The sequence below is a fragment of the Rattus norvegicus genome, chromosome 11, assembly GCF_036323735.1.
Source record: "Rattus norvegicus strain BN/NHsdMcwi chromosome 11, GRCr8, whole genome shotgun sequence".
In the NCBI taxonomy this organism is placed as follows: domain Eukaryota; kingdom Metazoa; phylum Chordata; class Mammalia; order Rodentia; family Muridae; genus Rattus; species Rattus norvegicus.
In genome coordinates this window covers 85,753,055-85,775,129 of record NC_086029.1, presented here as the reverse complement: position 1 = coordinate 85,775,129, position 22,075 = coordinate 85,753,055, and the positions used below count along the sequence as shown (strand labels likewise).

The 22,075-nt window shown below is 42.5% G+C and overlaps 1 protein-coding gene and 1 long non-coding RNA gene across 3 annotated transcripts in view; both read right to left on the bottom strand.

The window, feature by feature from the left end:
• Fgf12 (fibroblast growth factor 12) overlaps window positions 1-22,075 on the bottom strand; it is a 567,597-nt gene that overhangs the window by 294,414 nt on the left and 251,108 nt on the right. The window lies entirely within an intron of this gene.
• LOC134481099 (uncharacterized) overlaps window positions 1-22,075 on the bottom strand; it is a 44,948-nt gene that overhangs the window by 21,232 nt on the left and 1,641 nt on the right. Inside the window, exon 2 of the long non-coding RNA XR_010056324.1 lies at window positions 1-22,075. This exon is cut by the window's left edge and continues 21,232 nt beyond it. This is a non-coding gene — a long non-coding RNA (uncharacterized LOC134481099).

Genomic DNA, 22,075 nt, shown 5'->3' with positions numbered 1-22,075 from the left:
TGCTGGCTTCGTGACTATTTTACTAGCAAGTGCCTTCTGGACTAACATGGTTCTAGGTGTCAGAAAGCAGAACATTGCAAACCCACATCAAACCAGGCAGATATTAAAGGACACACGGATCAATGCAGCCAACACTATTCATTCAAAAATACTCTTTGAGAGGTCAGGCTATGTTGTGTCCAATGGTTCATACTTCTGTCTTTAAGAATATTTTTTTCCTAAAAGGCTTAGCTTAGGCATAATGGTATATGCTTGCAATCCCACACTTGGGAGGCTAATGTGGGAGAATTATTGCAAGTTTGAGGCCAAGTTTGGACTGCATAGTGAGTATCGGACCATACATAGCAAGAGCCCCTAAACACCGAGAAGAACAAGACAGTATTCTGCAAGATAGCGGAGAGGACAGTGCACTTACAGTGCAACCTGCACACCTGAGCTTATTCCACACGATCCAAGGAAAGTATGAAGGATAGAACTGACGCTACCAACTTGTCCTGACCGCCACAGTTGAATTATGGCAAATGTGTGCCCATTACTACCATCTGCACACAATGCACACAAATAATAATAATAATAATAATAATAATAATAATAATAATAATAATAATAAGGAAAAGCACAAATAAAACTCTGGAAGGTTTTCTGGCTAAGCATGCCATGATCTATATTGCTTCTTAGTATTGTGTGTGACTCACAAGCTTCTCAGGAAGCTGGAAGGAGTCACAGTCAAGTAAGCAGAGAAAAGAGGGGAGAATTTTTAGGAAAAATGGGAAAAACAAAGTTAAGGAGACTGAGTGACTACAGGAAAAGCCTTATAGTAATGGAACTTAAGAGAGTAGAATAAATCTCAGGACACATTCCCTAGAGACTAAAGGAAGTAGAAATGCTATCAACGGTTTAGGAGGTGCTCATGAGGGCAAGGTTAACAAAGGAGGGAGAGAGATTGCTTCACAAAGAGCAAGCTGGGGAACTACGTCACTCTCCATCCAGAAGCGTTAAGGACATTCAGAAGAATGTGTAAGAACAGTCAGTGGATTATTTCGCTATGAACCACCTGTCTCCAGTCCCACCTCTATTTCTTCAGCTCCTCCAGAATCTGAGGACGCAACCCCTCCTACTGAAAACCCAGCTTTCTTTGGCTTGGGGCTGCCTCCTACTCTTTGCCTACTCCTTGCATTTCCTGCCTCTCCTTCCTTTTACCCCTGAATAAAAGTATTCTCAGAAGTCTGTTCTTCTTTAATAATGCTGTCCCCTTAAAAACAAAAAACACCTACAAAGATCCTGTGCTTGAGACTTTGACTTCCTGTTGCTTTATAGCTTATTTTGGTCCTCACTCCACAGACCTTATTTAATTTGTACCACCCATTGGTGAGCACCAGCCATTCCTTTAAAGAGCCTCAAAATGCTCTCTTGGGAAAACATTTTAATTCTAACTCAATGGGATTCCAAACTTTGAACTTCCTGACCCCTCTACTCCTACAAAAGGCACACTTGAAGCTTTATCTCTTTCCTGGCATAAGAACTATGATGATGAGGAATCTGTCATGATTCTCTACCTCTCTGCTACCCAACCCCAGGCTCTCACAGATTTCATATTTTAGAGCAAAGGTTACAAGTACTACCAAGGTCTAATTTTATGCCTTTCAGGTAATGTGCACAGAGTCTAAAAGAAACAGTCTTTAGAAAAGGACACTAGAACTTCAAATCAGTCCAGGGACACAAACAGGTATTCCTCAGCTTCCTATTTTCTGATGGTAATACCTTTCTTGTTTCCCACCCCAGTGTACAAGGGTAAGTTCAGAGCAGTGACCCCAGAGATGAGGGCAGACTACACAGAGGACTGATGGGGACACTAGCAGCATCGCAGTACAAAAAAGGCCAGCGTGGACAACACACCACTTTGAGGCATCTGCAGCACTAGTGAGGAAATCAGTTCGAATGTCCTCGATGCTGCCAAGCCTGTTCACCTCAGAATTTCTTAAGGAGGTTGGCTTGAAAGCTACTGAGCCTGAACTAAACGACAACAAAAGCAAAGCCACAGGACTGAATTGTCTTTGTGCTGAACTGTCTAGATCTGTTAATCACAGGCACTACGGTTTTAGTCAGTGGGCCTTTAGAAACCACCGAAGAACCAATGTCAGCTAAGTGGGAGTGTCTTCTGCCTTTCTTCACTCTTATAGGGGTTTGTAAAGGGCAATTAGATTTTGGCTACAGATATTAGGTCTAAAATTCAAGCAAATTTTAGTCACCTGAAGGCATTTGTTGAAATAGAGTTTTGCTTGCTACAGTAACCCCATTTGAGGTCCAATGATGCACATTGAGTCTGCCCTGTCTGCTTTCTTTGGGAAGATTTAGGCCTTTGCTAGTTAATTTCCCCCATCCCCTCCCATGCCAACAAACTAAATATAGTTCTTTCACTAGTCCTCGGGGAAAATAAATTAACCTCGAACTTTCCTAGGGGTTTTCTGTAAGCCATAGCTGGAATCTCTTCATCCTGGAGTCAAGATAGTCCCACATGACTTCAGTCACTCATTCAACAAACACTCAGTTTTCATCTAAAACACTAGGTATTGTGCTGTACTCAGGGCTGTCACGGAGAGGAAGCTGACCCAGTTCTTGCCATAACCCAGCTTAGACTCAATGGTGAGAGGAAGAGAAAGGAGTCATAGACACTCAAGCTAACTGTAGACATACATTTAGGAAGGAAGAGGGAAGGAAGGACAAGGTTGTAGAGGCTGGTACAAGGAGAAGGCAGTTAGAGGAGGCTGCACAGACAAAGTAAGCAATGAGCTGAGACTCAAAAACTGAGAGTGGACATACCTACGTGAAGACTTGGCCAGGTAGGGATCGGTCAAAGGGAAACTTTTTAAAATCCGGAAAAATGATGAATACGCCACTGAAAGTACATCATCGTTTTAAGAACAAGAATAACCTCTGGAATGGTTTGGAATGGCTGTTGGGAGGAAAGGTAGACATTGGCATTGTAGAAAAGTCACTGGCTGTGGTCTTGGGATGGTCAAGTAGAGCGGATACTTCTTAGACAAGGTAACCTGGCTAGAGATCATTTGCAAAAGCCCGGATGATGAAATGATGAAATGGTGTCAACAGCAATGGGGATAAGTCAGATGGACTCAGGTAGAAGCCACAGGGCATGCCCAGGGTGTCCTCCGGGTTCTTAGAAAGGCTGGAGACTCTAGAGGCAATCTTCAAGCACAAGAGATACTCTGACCCAAGGCGTCTATCTGAACTGGGCTGCGTCATCTCTGAAGTTTTCTTTCATTGGCCTTCTTTTTCTTTCTCTTGTCTGTGAGCATCTTTTAAATTCTGTCACAAACTGGAGAGCATGCAAAGATTCCCAGGCAGAATCTCTTGACATTCGGCTCTGCAGATGGTAAGGGGCTGTCAAACATCTGCCATGTTTGACAGTTGAACACTATTCTCTCTCCTAATATGTATTAATCACTCAACAAACTGAAAATAAAGCAGATGATGTCTTCCTCCACCAGCATGTGCGTTAACTCCACAGTCCCTGAGAACACGCAGTGTTAGGCTGAAGGAGCGCCTTACCACATGCAACTTGAAAGCCTAACCTGTTGAGGACCCTGATCCTTGTGTTTAAATGTTATTGTACATAGACATTCTCTTTACTTAAGGTGTGCAATTATCAATGGTAGGTACCACATTGTGTGTCTGTCTGTGGGTCTGTGTCTCTGTCTCTCTCTCTCTGTCTGTCTGTGTCCATCTCTATCTTTCTGTCTCTCTCTTTCTGTCTTTGTCTCCCTGTCTCTGTCTCTCTCTATCTCTGTCTATCTCTGTCTCTCTCTGTTTTTGTCTCTCTCTCTCTCCATACATACATATATATATATATATATATATATATATATATATATATATATATATCGTGTGTGTGTGTGTGTAAGGGGAGGGTCTGATACTAAGTTCTAGTTCCTTAATTGGTTCTTGATTTTTCGATAAAGAAGGCCGGCTGGGAGTCAATTGTGTGTGGAAGGTACAGGTGGGACTTCAGGTCCCAGGAGAAAAAGGAGATGCAGGGAAGGAGAGAAGGGGCTTTTGCCATACTTCGAAGGAAGGAGGGCACTACAATCATGTAAGGTCTTGGAGAGAGCTAGGCCTGTAGCCTCCACTGTGGGCAGGTGGACAAAGATGTTTTGCAGGGGCTTATTGGGACAAGCCACTAAGTTTAGGGCAGAAGGAGAGAGAGATTATAAGTTGGTAAGGGCACACATTTTCAGACAGGAGTATTGCACCCAGCAATTGTGCCTAGTAGGCAAGTTGTAAAGTAACAGAGCTGTCCCTGTGTCTTTAATCCTCGGGTTCAAGGGTCTCAGGAGTGGGCTAGTAGTGTCACCCCTCCAGAAGCAAAGGTGGGTAGAAAGGGAAACCAGGTTAGGGCTGGTTGTGAGTGATCCCAAAGCTGAGCTGGCTGAAACAAAAGGGAGCCAGGAGGTCTCAGGCAAAGGTGCTAGTGTGTTTTTAAAAACTACATGCAACATGTGTGTGTGTGTGTGTGTGTGTGTCTGTGTGTGTCTGTATGTGTCTGTGTGTGTGTCTGTGTGTGTGTGTCTGTGTATGTGTCTGTGTGTGTCTGTGTGTGTCTGTGTATGTGTGTGTCTGTGTGTGTCTGTGTGTGTGTCTGTGTGTGTGTCTATGTGTGTGTGCCTATTCTACCCATGCACACTGGTGGAACAATTAAAGGATGGTTGCTGTCCTCCCCCATCCTTGCCCTTCTTACCCCTTTGAGGAAGGATCTCCCACTGAACTTGTGGGGTAGTTGACCAGCCAGTTCCACAATACCCCTGTCTCCATCACTCACACAGAGCTGGAGGGATAGACACAAGTGCAGCCCGTTTTCTATGCATGTGCTTAGAGACTTATCAGTTCCTCACACTTGTACAGTAAGCACTCTTACCCACTGATCCATCACTACAGGGCCATATATCACACAGTTCTAAGACACTATAGAAAATACTCAAGAATAAAATACCTCAACCTAAATATAATATATCATATGTTTCCTAATCTCTGGCATGGTGTTCATCACTGGTTAAAAATACCAGGTATGGTGGCACGACTGTAAGAGGCTTGTATCTGAAGACTGGAGTTGCATTGACACTATAGATACTTAACTAGCTATGCAGCCTATGGAATCAACTAAGCAGGACTCATGGGGCTCACGGGGATGGAAGCCCCAATCACAGGGGTATGGGGCTGTGTTAAGTCCTCTGCATAAATGTTATGATTCTTGGCTTGGTGTTTTGGGCAGACTCTGGACGGTGGGAGTGGAGAGATCTTTGACTCCTTTGCCTGTTCTTGGGAGCCTTTTCCTCCTACAAGGTTGCCTTGCTCAGCCCTGATGCGATATTTTGTGTCTGGTTATTATTGTATCTTGTTTGTTTGTTCAGACACACCAGAAGAGGGCATCAGATCCCATGACAGATGGTTGTGAGGCACCATGTGGTTGTTGGGAATTGAACTCAGGACCTCTGGAAGAGCAGTCACTGCTCTTAACCACTGAGCCATCTCTCCAGCCCCTTCTTTGCCTTTCTTGAATGAACAGGAAATAAATAAATCATGATATGCAGAGGTGACTATCTGATTGAGTGAATCCGAGAGATGATGGACACAGCCTGTCAAAAGATACTGTCCAGTAGCCAGGAAAATGAAGGTCTCTCGCCATGTTCAATCACTTGTTAATCTCTGATTCAAAGGCGATCTTTTCTCCCTATGTGCCTCAGTTTCTCCCTTGTACCTTTTCTCTCAGTGACACTGAATTTTTCCGATATTGTTATCATTGTCCTTGCTCTAGAAAGTCACAAAGCAAAACTCTTCACTCAGTTATATCCCTTTGAGACTGAGAAAGGAACAAGAAATTGAATGCATGGGTCATTGCTGGTTTGAAAAGACCTCTTCAAATGAAAAACGGCAGCACATAGCTTCACCCTTAAGATTATGACTATATCATTTTCTTGCCAGAAGAAGAAACTCTATGTTAGGAGATGCAATTATTTAAGCAGTGAGTACTTAGCCATCCAAATGAAGTACCTGGTGGGTCAGAGATGAGCAGGTAGCCATCACCACAGAGACATCGCCCTGATGATTGAACAACTTCAGCCATTAGAGAAAAGAACGTTTGTGGCTCAAAGTCCACAGTGTGTCAGGAAATTATTCTGTAGGAAAGATTTCCCAGCACAATATGTATTTCATGAGAGATAGGGTTTTTTTTAAATGTGTCTTTGCCACTTACTGTTTTTACCCCACCTAATTTCTATCTATTTATCTATCTATCTATCATCTATCTACATAACTATCTGTCTATCTATCACCATAACTATCTATCTATCTATCTATCTATCTATCTATCTATCTACCTACCTACCTACCTATCTGCCTATCTATCTGTCTGTCTGTCTGTCTATCTGTCTATCTGTCTGTCTATCTGCCTATCTGCCTGCCTATCTATCTATCTATCTATCTATCTATCTATCTATCTATCTATCTATCTGCCTATCTGCCTGCCTATCTATCTACCTACCTACCTATCTGCCTGCCTATCTATCTATCTATCTATCTATCTATCTATCTATCTATCTACCTATCTGCCTATCTATCTATCCATCTATCTATCTACATAACTATCTGTCTATCTATCTACCTACCTATCTGCCTATCTATCTATCTATCTATCTATCTATCTATCTATCTATCTGCCTATCTATCTATCCATCTATCTATCTACATAACTATCTGTCTATCTATCTACCTACCTATCTGCCTATCTATCTATCTATCTATCTATCTATCTATCTATCTGCCTATCTATCTATCTGCGTATCTATCTATTTATCTGTCTGTCTATCTATCTATCTACCTATCTATCTATTTATCTATCTACCTACCTACCTACCTACCTATCTGCCTATCTATCTATCTATCTATCTATCTATCTATCTATATGCCTATCTATATGCCTATCTGCCTATCTATTTATCTGTCTGTCTATCTATCTATCTATCTATCTATCTATCTACCTACCTATCTGCCTATCTATCTATCTATCTATCTATCTATCTATCTATAATACATCATGTAACTCAAAATTAGACTACTATGGAAGGTTATCTTCATCTCTCCGTAGGGTCAATACAGAGGAAAACAAAACAAAACAAAAAAGTCCAAGCAAACAAACAAAAACAAAAACAAAAACAAAAACTAACTTACACACTGAACTGCAAGGGGCCATGGTCCAGAGACGCCTATGGCACCATCTCTGTGTTTAAAATAGAGCAAAGCCACAAACTCACGTGTTTTGATCATTGATTTGGATGTGCCCGTGTTGTTTGTCACAGCCATTAGGTAGCAAAACCACAGAGCCCTGGGTGAGAGGCCCTGCTACCCTGTACTTGGCCCTGAATGAACAGAGTGGTTATTTATTGATAAGGAGATTAATTGCGATCATTAACATTATCAAAGAAGAGAGACCAGGTGCAGGATAGATGGAGACGCCGATGAGCTTGATTGGGACCAAGATCTGAGGTGCTTGGAAGAAAATCATCAGAGTTTGCCCAATAAACGTGTGCAGATATACCCTGTATCTAGTGCAGAGCAGAGAGACCAATGGATTTTCTTTGAAAGGACAATAAAGGATCTCAGGCTTCTATAGTAATCGATGCAAAATAAACCCTCAGCCTGCCATAAATCTTTACATATAAACGAATCCTTTTATTGGGATGGTACCAAGACAGGGCTGCAGATCACTGTACGACCCTTGCCTACAATCCATCCTGATTCTGGAGAGAGGAGCTGAAGCTGCACTGGCTGGCTTTCCCACTTTATTGTAGGGAGGCTTGCCCGAGGCTGAAGGAGGACCTTGATTCAGGAAGTCTGGATCTCAGACAGGCTCCTCACAGATTGATGCAGACACCTGTGAGGAGAGCCATCTTCCCAGCCAGGAGTGTAAACATCAGTTACTCGGGGATAACCTTGAGATCTCCCTGCTCTGTGAAGCCCTCGCCAAAGCGAGCTTCCAGTCAGAACACATGGAAAAGGAGAGAACAACCTTTGCTTCTCACCTGAAAACCATCCAAACCTGCAAGTGACCCCGTACACAAAAATACTCTATTAAAACATAGAGGCAGATATTATAGAAAGTCACATTAAAGAAAGATTAATGAATGACTTTGAATACCTGTTTTAGTAACTGTATCTTAGACTACTGGAGATTTGGGGTGGGGTGGGGGGATAAAACTGAAGTCATTGAACCCTTGGTGTTAGTGAGTTCCATTAACCATTTTATTTTGGCTGGATATTTTCTACAAGACCTTGCCTGGTGCCTGAGTTTTGAATGTTTTCTTCCTATAATAAAGATAGAGACCACATGCTTCTGTTCCTCCCCCGACCCGGGAGAAGTTAAGCTTAGTAGAAAAACACAAATAAAGGAAGCCATTTCTAGATGCTGTGAGACACTGATGCTTTGTGCACAAGGCCAGCCCAAGTCAGACATGCGTCTTAGCCCCCGGGACGAAGGAATACAAGCCTACACCCAATTCAGGAACCATAAAATCCCACAATTCTGAACCTCCCAGTAACGTCTTATACACTAGTAAGGCTGACTAAGCAGCACCAAATGGCCTCAAAGGTTGAATATAAGCTAATTCAAGTATGTGCATCTATGAAACAATAATAACTAAAGAGAAAGGAGCCTTGAACTTGAAAGGGAACAGTGGGGGGAGACCAGGAGAGTTAGAGGGAGGAGAGAGGAGAATGACGTAAATACAGCACACGTAGATGAAAACTTAAAAATTGTGTGAACGCTTAAAAAACACCACCGTCCAGAATAAATTCAACTGGTAGGGGTTTTCCGAACGCTAGACATTCACATCCTGTGTTGACTCTGAAGAAATGTGACACTGGCCATCACAGTCTGCAACCTTGGCTTCCAGGGACAACTTCTAAAACTACAGACTAGCATGTCATGGCACATAACCTATTTTCTTTCCAGTCTGACCTTGAGAACTGACATTGAGAAAAGGAAAAGAACCCGGACAGAGTTCAGCGTCTGCCAGGACCCCCTCATCTCCTCTTGGCCCCTGCTGTTCCTGATCCCTGGTTTCCTAGAGGGGTCGTCATATGCTTTCATTTCCAGACCTTTCTCTCTCTTTTTTTTACCCTTTGTCTTTTTCTCCTTGCCGGTGTGGAAGACTGCTTTGTTTCTGCTTCTCCTGTAGAGTCCATTGATCCTTACATTGGTTCTGGAACAGGATAACGTGACCTTCAGCAGTGAGACAAGCCAAAGCAAGTTGGTAAAGAGCAGAGAATATTGTCATTCTGTGTTCTAAGAATAATTCAAACAAGGCCATTCCTTAAGGCTGACAGGATGACAGGAGCTCCCCAGATTCTCTCTGCTTTGGATACCTTCACGGAATCCTTTCAGCGCCGCCTGCTAGAAGGCTAGAGATGGGGGAAGGGTGCCACCTAATGGTCAGAAGTGGGAAAGGCCTCACTCTGTGCTGCCGACTAAGGTTCTTTAACTCTCAGATCACGTTGGAGAGAATTGTGTTTTTAAACGGCTTGAACACTTTCCAGTCGCTGAAGCGAAGCCTGATTTTATGAATTCCCCAATCTTAGCACATCTCTGAATAGGGGTAGAAATAGCAGTGTGATGAATCTCTTCTCAGGTAAAATTCGAGGTGAAGGACAACCTTGTATTCTCCAGATAAAGGATTTAGAATTTTAAAAAGGTGGGAGTACTAATTATGCATATTACGTTAAAATTAAAATTTACATAGCACCTGAGCAATAAATTCCACCCATATTTTGAGGCAGAGAACTAATTACTTCTCTTGCATTAAATCTTCCCTGGAAAAAGCCGTTCTTACATTGCAAACGCCAGTCTGCTTTCCATATTTAACGGCAACAATTGTGAGAGCAGCAGTTTATGGGTTATTTGCATTGAAATCACCTATAGCTTTACATTTCATTTTAAAGTACATCTTCTCGAACCCCACTCAAGATTGGCTGAACCAAAATTTCTGGGTCTGGAACTCACGTGTAGACACTTGCGGTTGTCACCTCTGTGGACCCTCCTCCCTAGGGTGGATGCATGTCCCTCTGCATATGACGCAGAAATAAAATGGTGTAGCAGGAGATTGACCATTATCCTTGCACGTTTCATAGCCCAGCTTCCTATATACAGTAAGTACTTCCTCCCTAGGGTTCCTCGGAGGGACCCTTTCCCTGAGTCCCTCACCCCCATCATCATATTGTCACACAAAAATTATATTTTCCTTTCCATGTTAGGTCATCAGGTACAGCTCACCTGTGTCCTCATTAGGAAATGTGGGGAGGGTGGACTCTTATGCATCTCTTTGTGGCCCCCCCAATACAATTTTAGGGTCTCTTGTACATAGTACAGTTGACAGACTTCACTCACAAACTCATGGATCTCGACTCTACAGTCTTGTACTTTGGAATTAATGAGCTTAGTAAAAACCAGCCTTCGGGGGGGGGGGGAAGCCACTAGAAAACTAACTTCTCACCCAGCCTGAAAGAAGACCAACCACTTGAGGAAGAGAGTCGCCCCTTGTTCCACAGTCCAAATGCCGCCGGTTGCAGCTGCCCAGAACTAACAACAACCACACTGCGACTACTTGGCTCTCTGCAGTGCCCCAAGAATTCTGAGCAACAAAGGAGACAGCCTCCGCTCCACAGACTAGCAATTGTGTCATTAAACAAATTGCTCCATAACGTCAAAAGAGCCACTCTTTGTGACAGCCAAGTGATATAATTTGTCTTGAGTCCAGACACTGGAGGCATCTGTCTGGAATTTGTGAGTGTCATTTGATGTTGCGAGTTTATCTGTGGAAAAGTGAAACCACAGCCAGACAGTGGGGGGCAAGGCACAAACACTAGGTGACTCCTTAAAAAGTCATCACTTTTAGCTTTTAACATAAATGCACAGAAACTTCACTGCTTACCAGAAGAGTGGGGGGGAGGGAGGGAGGGAAGGAGGAAGGAAGGAAGGAAGGAAGGAAGGAAGGAAGGAAGGAAGGAAGGAAGGAAGGAAGGAAGGCAGAACAGGCAATTTTCTTGAACAGTAATTCCTAATTAAACTGGTGACTCATTTAGCTTCATCTGACCGTTTCCAACACCGATGTCTCCTGGGACAGTTAAACAATGTTAGCTGTGTGTCGGCTCATGCGGTGGTATGGGGCTAGATGGGTACAAGCATGGAGTAGACTTGTACGATTCAGTGATGGTGTCAACAAACACACTGTTGTTTATGTGCCTTGCAGCACGCTGAGGCAGAGGAAAGAGCCCCGGGCAGCCATTGTAGAAGTCACCCCTTCCTTTCTATCCCGCCTTTATCATGTTCTCAGTGAAGTTCATTCGAGTGCATACTCCTGATGGAGGTTGTCTCGAGTGGCTGATCTCCTGTCAGTCTGGGTTGAGAAATGTCTGACTGAGCATACTGGCGTGGATTTATTTACTGAGGAGGTAGGGAAGACCTGCCCTGGATACTGGGCACCCAGTCCCAGAGGCTAAGAGTCCTGGCGGAAGAAACAGAGAGAGCAAGCTCTGTGTAGGTAGGTGTTCCTGTTTCTTTTGACTGCAGTGGTGTTAGCTGGTGTCTTTCCCAGCTCCCCTGCCACCATGGAAAGAGCCCTGGGCAACTATGAGCCTACTGAAACTTTCCTTCCTCAAGAGTTGATGTCAGGCACTTTGGTGTGGCACTGAGGGAAGTGACTTGACATTCACATGTGACACCAGCTCTCGGATCCCTGGCAACCACTCTGGGATGTTCCTTAAATGATTTCTTCTACCCCATCTAGCAATTAACACCGAGCCTCACGTGATCTTAGGCCAACTCTGAGGTCACTCTCCAAAACTCACCTCCTCCTGGCCTCACCAAGTCCGCAACAAGTCCTCAGTGTGACTGTGTCTCCTTAACTGCCCTTACAACGGCCGAGCATTATACATCGTGCCCTTCTGCAGGCCAGGTAGCTCCCTACACATTTGTCTTCCCAGTAACTGTTACAGATAATTATTAAAAATGATTATAAACCTATTGAAAGTGACCTGAAAATTTTAATTTAGAGCAATAAAAAAGTTTAAGAAAGAAAAGCCACCATTTTCTACAGCACTGCGAAGGTTTTATGGCTTTTTTTCCCGTATGTTCTAGGCATTTGCTATACACAGTGGGAAGTATGACACAGTCAAATTTGGTTTGGCATTAAGAGGAAGCAAAGTGACATCAGCATCCCTTTCCCATCACTGGTGAACTAGAAAATGTCCTACACTGGCTACCTAACGTTAAGTTGTACTACTTGTGATTTTCCCATTCTTAAATATGTATTTGTTTGTTTCTCTGTTCATTTAATTTACATATGTGAGCACACTGTCCCTGTCTTCAGACACACCAGAGCGGGGCATTGGATCCCATTACAGATGGTTGTGAGCCACCATGTGGTTGCTGAGAATTGAACTCAGGACCTCAGGAAGAGCAATCAGTGCTCTTAGCTGCTGAGTCATTGCTACAGTCCCATTTTTTCCATTTTTAAAGTTCAGTTTTACCAGTTGTGGTCAATTATAGTCAAAATTAATTTAGATTAGCTGCTCTGAAGTTTAGCTTTGCTGAAATGTGAGGTTTACTTATGTCTGTTCCCCAAAACTGCGATTAATTTCCTGACATTAGTAATATCTCAAAAACTTCTATGTCTTTATTCCAAGGCAAACCCCTAAAAGGTAGCTTAGTCATCATGCCAATGACTTATTAAATGTTACCTAGTTTTGAATTCCATAATATTTTCACCGGCTTAATAATATCAGTGAGATTTGTCCCTGCTACTCTTTCAGGTGTGGCAGTGCTCATTCTATGGCACTGAGTTAAAATTGTCCCTGTGAGTATGTGGTTTGATTGTAAAGCATTTGGAAGGCTACATTTTGATTCCCAGTACTGCCAGCTAGTTTCGTACTTCCCTTCGATAAGCTAACATACTTTTATAACCGTTAGGAGTATTTATTTGTAAACTAAGAACGTTTTTTTCATCACTCGAAGTTCTTATAGTAATAGTTTCATTTGAAACTATTTGAATGTATTTTAGGGCCGATGTTATAATTCTGCACCTATTTTCTAACAAAATGAAGCTTACAGATATTATTCTGATATGACGGAGGGTTTTTTCAGTCTGTATAATGTTACTCGTATGCTTATGTTTCCAAGGATGACGGTTCGGTACTGAATAACCAAATGGTGTTGTCAGACTTTCTTAATACCCTGTCAGTGGAAATTTGAAAAACTTCCGGGATAATATTGGGATGCATAATCACTTGTGATTAGTTATTTTAACCTAGCCATATTGTGAGCATAAAGATATATCTTAATTAAGAGGCTCGTGCCACCCTGCTAACAAACTGAGGGACATTCCTTTATTCAACTCCTCTGCACTCTGAAAAGTGTTCCAACCAACCAGCTAGGAATCAGTGTTTCCTTTCCTGTTCTTTATGACCACCACCAAATTTGCACAGTACTAAGAAGTGTCTGAGTACAAAAGGAAGTACCATTTATAAATTGAGCAGCAGATAGTCGCCATTCCACGTGGACAAAGAACACACAGATATTGAAGGCCCAAAGTGAAAATGACAGGCCTCCAAAATGTACATAAACACGGAAATGCTCAGTGAACTCTGGAGATGCCAGTTCAAGAAATACAGTAAGACAATCCAACACCATGACAAAGTCTGTTGGATTGCAAGTTATGTAATTCATTACATAAATACATGTAAGAGAAAAGGTCACATGATCGCCTCAGCTGGTGGAGAGAAGAATTTTAACGAAGTTCAACACTCTTTTCTGATGAAGGCTGTGAAGAAAAATGATTCAAAGGCCACGTAGGACAAGCCTATGATAACCATTATCATAAACGAGGAAAGATCGGCATCATTTCCTCAAAATCAGGAATGAGATACAGATGCCCATTTTCTCAGGTCTTATACAACATCGTGTCAGAGTCTTACCCGCAGCCATGACAAGAGAAAAAATACAGGAGGCACAAGCAATCAAGGAGAAGTCAAATTATCTGTATGGGCAGTTGATAAGATCTTATATTTTAAAGACCCTAATGATTGCACCAGAAAAACCTAGACCTAATTAGACACTACAAATGAAGTAACAGGAAATCAATGTACAGAATTTAATAGTTTTTCTACATACAATGGGCTTTCTGCCCAAGAGAAATAAAGGAAAATTCCATTCTCAATGGCTTAAAAATACACTTAGAAATGAGTCTAGGCAAGAAGATATCTAAGCAAAAGCTGCAAGGCAGTACAGAAGAGAATTTAAAGGGCACGGGAAAACGGAAAGATTCTCCTGAGTACACACTCAGAGAGTGACCCAGCACACCACACAGATACACACATATCACAATAGCCAGGGAATGAAGCCAGCCTACATGTCCATCAACTAATGCTTGCATAAAGAAAATCTGGTGTGTATTCACGGTGGATTTTCATGCATAGGATATAAGTGAGATAACAGCTGTCTTAGTTACTTTTCTATTGCTGTAACTAAACACCAAGGCCGAGGCAACTTAGAAAGGAAAATATTTCATCGGATTTAGTTTCAGAGGGCTAGACTCCATGATGGCATAGTAAAGACCTGACATCAGAAACAGCTGAAAACTTACCTCTTACTTTGCAAAAAGTATGCAGAGGGAGAACTCTGAGACCTCAAAGCCTGCCTCCCGTGACATGTCTCCTCCAACAAGGCCACACCTCCTAATACTGCTGTCTTAGTTAAGGCTTTACTGCTATAAACAGACACCACGACCAAAGCAAGTCTTCTAAAGGACAACATATATTTGAGGCTGGCTTGAAGGTTGAGAGGTTCAGTCTATTATCATCAAGGTCAGAGCATGGCAGCATGAGGCAGGCACACAGCAGACAACGTTCACAGTTCTACATCTTCATCTGAAGGCTGTTAGTGGAAGACTGACTCTCAGGCAGCTAGGATGAGGGTCTTAAAGCCCAAACCCACAGTGACACACCTCCTCCAACAGGGCCATACCTTCTAATAGTGCCACTCCCTAGGCTGAGCATAGACAAACCATAACATCTTCCCAATAAGGAAATTAATATTCAGACAAATGAATCTATGGAGAAAGACCATTCTCATTTGGTTTGCAGGAACTGGAAATAATTATGCAAGATCAAATAAACAAGACCCAGAAGTAGAAATAGCATATACTTTCTCATATTAACAGAATATACGTTTAAAATTATGGAGTGTGTGCGTGCATGCATGTGTGTGTGCATGTATGTGTGTATAATAATGGAGGGCATGAAGAGAAAAAGAGAAGCATGACAAGTAAAGAAAAGATCTATGTAAGTGGAGAAAGAATATTGAGAGTTCAGACGATAAGAGCATTTGTTGCCAAGCATGATGACCTGAGTTGCACCTGGGGATTCCCATATCAGAATGAGAGAATAGACTCCAGCAAGCTCTCCTTTGCCAATGTCGTGATGCATGCTCACGTGTGTGTGTGCACACCACACACACACACACACACACATGCATACACACATACCACACATATACAAACACACACACCACACACACACACATGCACACACACACACGACACATACACAAACACACACAACACACACAAATACACACCACACACACAAACACACACACAACACACACCATGCACACACCACACATACACACATAACACACAAACACACACAACACACATAAACACACCACACATATACCACACACACACACAAACACACCAGACACACACCAACCACACACACAACACATACCATACACACACAACACACACCACACACCACACACACACACAGCACACACAAACACACACCATACATAACCACACACACACAAACAAACACACCACACACACACATCACACATAAACACTACACACACACATACCACACACCAACCACACACACACAACACACACAAGCACACACCACACATATACCACACACACACACACACACACACACACACACACACACACACTCAATGGGGTACTATCAGCTGGAAAGTGAGAAACAGCCATATAGGCAGATGGGGGATCAGGGCATGGCAGTGAGGATGGTCCAATGAGAACTAACTATCATTACTTTGTATGGTAACCTAAAATTTTCTTTAACACTTTTCTTGTACTTTACTTAAAAACAGGAACATCAACACGGAGTGTATTCTAGCTTAGGAGCCCAAACAAGCTTAAGTTCAGTTCAACGTTATCCAAATAAAATCAAGAGGCAATGTCCCCAAATATGCTAACAGTTCAGTTTCTTGGATTTCATCACTCCAATCCAGCTCTGGCCATAACCTCCTATCAGTTTGTGTTTAGCTACACCAAGCCACATCTACAGCAACAGTGAATCTCTGAGCCCTGTTTGCAGGCTTTTAAATCTCTCTGTGCTTCATTTCTACAGAACTGGCGTCCCTGCTATTCTCACTGCATAACAGCCAAGAGGAAACTGGTTTTGAAGAACATGAAGTTCCATGATCCTGTCCCATATCCAGGAAGAGCAATTCCTCGGTCAGTCTGTGACTCTTGTCCCAGCCTGGTGGCCGCATTGCCTGCCGTGCGTGGATAACCGAATGTGGCTGCTGTACACCCCAGTCTCACACCCCGCTCCTCTGCACGAGCATCTCCCATCCTTGTTCTGTGCGTCCGCCAGTGCTCAGGTTCTGCAGGAGCCTCATGTTCCTGAACAGCACCGTTCCTTCCAATGTCACATGCCTAGCCTTGGGTGCTCAGCTTCTGCTGGCTGCCCGTGGACAGCCGTGGGTGGTTTCCTGCAGCCCTGGCTCTAGTAAATCTGCAGCCAGTCTTGGGGAGCAGTGTATTACTGCACATTGCTCCCCGACTACCCCATCATTCAGATCTATAGCTAATCCCAGGGAGAAGGCACTCTATGACTCGAGTTATCCGCTTTTGCCAAAGCGATCTGGAGCTCCTCCCAGTGTGCAGTTGGAGCTGTTTCTTAGCACCCTGCCTCAGTCCTGTGACGGCAGCTGCTCCTCATGGCAGGCTGCTGTAAATTCCCTTTACTAGCCAAGTCTGCTACTTCAATCTGCATCATCATCGTTAGCATATCTTATATTAAGCTTTCTATTTTCAAACTACTGTGTGGTTTCTGTCTCCAGATTTGGCTGTGACTGATAACACCATTCACCCTAGACAAAGTCAGACGCAATGAAAGAGCTTCTGAACCCCAAGGCTCGCAGATTTTTACTTCTTATGGATACCAAAGTTCTAGTCCCATAAATGAAGGCCTATTGATGAAAAAAAGAATAAATATTTAATCCAATAAAATAATTAGTTCATGATCATTTTGGAGTGTCCCCCTTCCAATTCATTTACTTGGACATGGAAACAAAAACGTCACACTATACAATGTGCTGTGTGCTTCCCACTACACAGAGACATGCTTTGGGACCCTACCAAGAAAAAAGTGGTAAAAGAAATAATACTGCACATACCCAACTTTAATCACAAAGCGTATTCTAGAAACCATGGTCAGTACTCAACACAGAAATAAAACTGGATGGAGGATACCAAGAAAAACCCTACAAGCTTCATTGGTAAGTGAGCCTGGGATACTAGTTAGATTAACATCATAGCTTTCAGTGAAATGATTACAAAGTTTGCACAGACACAGGGCCTCCGGAATTCATTTATATTATAGCTCAATCCAATAAGCCAAACTGAGTGAAAGGCTTGCTTAAACCTCAATAGTAACCGTGAGCTACTAACTTGTTGTATATAAAAAAGGGACTTGACTCCTAAACTCGTAACAGATGAAACAGGGCAATACTCTTTGATAAGTTATGCATTGGAATTATTAGGCTGCCCAGGGCCTCGTTTTAATTCATCTCTAATAGTGAACACATTGTTTACAAAGTCTCTATAATGGCCTTGATTTCTGATAAATTATCAAATTTACTAATAGGACTTGGTGATACACACCTGTAACCCCTGAACGCATGTGACAAGGGTAAGGGGTATTTCTTCACTTATCCTCCAATTCGAGGCCAGCCTGAGCTGTTTGAGAGTCTGTCTCAAAGATAAATAAGCAAAGAAAATAGAAAACATCCAAATTCTGATTCAACTCTGTAACTCAGCTTCTAGAACTCTTCTTCAAAGGCTTTTGTCCTGGGTACAGTTTGACAAATTCATTCAATACTCATGTGTGTCTTTGTGTATTTCTGGCTTAGCTGTCACTTCTTCTTGAGGCTTTTCCTCATATCTTCTAAATTAAAAAACTGAATTCCTCTATCATTGATGCCCATGGAGTGATTTAGGCTTTCCCTGAGATTCCCTGTGCTGGTTTTATTTTATGTTTTTTATTTGTCTGTTTTATGTATGTGAGTACACTGTAGCTGTCTTCAGACACACCAGAAGAGGGCATCAGATCTCATTACAGATGGTCGTGAGCCACCATGTGGTTGCCAGGAATTGAACTCAGGACCTCTTGGAGAGCAGTCAGTGCTCTTAACCACTGAGCCATCTCTCCAGCCCTTCCTGTGCTGATGTTTATGCTTGCCCTGTGTGTGTATCTTCTCTCTCTCAGACCATCGTAAGGTGCTGCCACACAGGGTACAGTTTTGCCACTGTACGCACTGATAAGTCTCAATAAGAAGTTGGAACACTTCTCAAAATCACCTAGTAGATGAAGAGAAAGACCAAGAATGGACTTCCTGGCTCCCAACTTTCTAAAATGTGCTCTGCATTATGTCATTTTAAGTGTAAGGAGTTGAAATATAAAGGTTTTAGCCTGAGGTTTCAGGGTAGAGTCAAGGAAATGGAAGGATTATATGAGTTACCAGTTTACAGCTGGATGTGTCCTTAAAAACAAAAAACAAAACAAAACAAAACCTTTGAGACCCTGGTTATTGAACAGACTAAGAATTGAAATCAGCATATACTACTTGAAATGTATTTGTGACATGTCATTCTGCCACTTAAGCTGAACGGTGCTGCACAGAAATAGTTTTCAATATACTTATTAGATAATCCATTTCCCAGTAGAAAGAAGACAAACCATGTAGGGGTCTGAGGAGATTGCTAAAGTTAAGAAGTTAAAATAAAAGCCAAATATGTCACGGTGGTATGCTATGTGAAATTTTAGCGCCTTTTTAATGCAATATTTGTTTAATGCAATATTGTTTAATGCAATTGTTTTCTATTCAATAAACTATTTCTTCAATTGCACCATGAAGTACACAATCGTAGTTTATCTTCTGTGAGTTTGTAACCTCCCAGTGTGAACTTGCTAATGCACACTCTCTGTTTCATTGCTAGTTTACACGGTCCTTTATGGCTAGGTTACTTAGCACTGCTGTAGGCCATGTGTCTTGGTGACAGGAGGCCTTTGTGTTGGCCGTCGACCACACAGAAGAGAAGGTTCTGGTGGGGTATTTGCCTCTGTAGCATTGGTGCGTATTTTTCTATTTCTCCTGCCTTCTTTACCTATCTCCAGGACTGTACAGAATGAGGAGTTCTGTACCTCGTCTCTCTGCGGCCTGTAAGCTCGTTACTGCTTTCGTAGTTGTTCTTTGCGCCTGGAAAAGGTTATCAGTGCTTCCACTAGAAGCTTTTCTGTGTTTGAAGAAAGTGAGTTCAGGTTTGTTGATCTTTGCTCTGGATCTGTTAAGATGCTCATGCCGGGAACAAACATTTAAAACTGTATAGCAATCTGCCTCAATGTATAAGTTTTTAAATAAAACCAGAGCTGTTTTCTAAGGCTAAACACTACTTAACAACACACACACACACACACACACACACACACACTTACAAATACACACAAATACAAACACATATGTGTATGTATACATATGTATTTATATATGTGTATATATGTATATATGTGTATATATATTATATGTGTGTGTTCATAAGTATATGTTTATACATATATATATGTATTATGTATATATATATATATTCCTCTTTAGTCGTGTGTGGTATGCTTCTAAACTCTCTATTGGACTTTGGGTTTTTTGGGGGGTTTTTTGTTTTGTTTTTAGTTTTTGAATTTGTATTTTCTTGAGGGGTGAGCAATTTAGCACACTTGAAAAATCCTTTATTTATTATTTGTGTGCAATCTTTAACATCTTAATTAACTGTTTCTCTCTCTCTCTCTCTCTCTCTCTCTCTCTCATCAGAATTGAGCATTCTCATACAGCAGTTCTCAACATGTGGGTCGAGATGAGATCACCTATATTGAGGTGTTCAAATTGCGGGAACAGTAGCCAAATTACAATTAGGAAGTAGCAACAAAAATAATTTTATTCATGTGAGTCACTGCAAGATGAGAAGCTGTATTAAAGGGCCATGGCATTAGGAAAGCTGAGAACTACTATTCTAATACATTAAGGTCCAGAACCTCAAAGCATGAACTCTATTTGGTTTCATAACCCAGGGACTCTCGTGAGGAATTTTTCATTTAGGAGACTTCGGTGATAACTAACTTCAAGGTCATAACTACAATTTTGTCACCCTCCTGGGATTTTCTCACCCTCTCAGACACTAAACCCCCAATTGGTACCAAAATCTCCCGAGTCTTGACAGTATTATCTTAAAATGATTAGATGTACTGGCTTGCTTCAGAGAGAAGCCTTCCTGTCAGGGTGTCACAGGTCTTGAGTCTGTGTGCCATGCAGGGTGAGCCCTGCTTGGCTGGGGCTCAGCGCCTGCACCTATGAGCACAGGTGACGGATGCATGGGGTTAGGGCCACCTCAGGCTCCACTGACCTTCGCTTTGACTACACAGTTAGCAAAATCCAAGCGTGAGGTACAAATGGAACTGCTATAAATTCCATCTCTTTATCACATCAGAGGATTCCCCCCCAAAGCGCACTATCTATGTAAATAAAATATATAAAATATATTTAGAACTAAGCAAACTGCTTCTCTCTGTGGAACGATCTTGGTCTGTTATTCCCCTTCTAAGCAAGGTACGGCCGAGGGTTAATTAAGTACACACCCACAATTTTCTTAACAAGGGAGGATGCGCATTTCAGACCTCACTGAAAAACAGAGATGTTCCCATCTTCTCAGCAAAGTAAAATCTACACAGTTGTCAGCTTTCAGCGCAAATCAGCCTTTTAGGTACCCCGGGGAGAGAAGGAAAATACTCGAACGGTAGCCGGAAAAGTCCAAGCTTCGATTGCAACAAGCCCACTTTGTAAGCTTAAAGTGAGACGCAGTCACAGGTCGAGAGACTAGAGAACTGGGGGCTGCTTCAGAGACGCAGGAGAAACTGTCCGAACGTAAAGCAGTATGTCGGGGTGGGAGAGCACAGGCTGCCTTTGCACGCTGCCTGGGTTTGGTTCTCAGCACCAACCACTCCAGTTCCAGGGATCCAGTACCCTCCTCGGGTCTCTGCAATCATGCGTGCAGGCAAAACACCAATACACGCCAGACAAAACAAAACAAAATAACAACGAAGAATAAAACGGCATTACATCAAAGATATTATCTGCCAGACTGGATAAGCCCTTTCTCTACTGGAAAAGAAAGTATGAGAAAACAATAGAGGGTTAAGAACTATTAGGTGAGACTGCACAGTTAAATAATAAGGCCGGTGGTCCGCGGTGTGGCTCCTGCTTTTTGCAGACAGCATATTTCACTGTTCTATCTAGAGACGAAATTCTTCCTTGTGCTGAAGAAGACACTGAACCACATCGCCAACCTGCAGCTCAGCAGGCCTTGCCTGTCCCTCAGGGGACATGAGGGGAACATCTGTGACATTTTTCATTTCACATGAGAAGCCGAAGTTAGAATATTTGCAATTTAATTGTAGTCCTAAAAATTAGAAGTGCGCTGCTTCATGCATGCCACAGCTATATCTGGTTATCAGAAATTAACTTCTGCTTTACGGGGCTGCTCGTCGAAGAAACTGGCAGAATTTGCTTATCACTGAGCACACTTGCTGTGACGTGGGAAATCTCTCCCCACCAGAAGCCTCGTTCCAAGCAGGAATGGTGGATTGAGTTTTA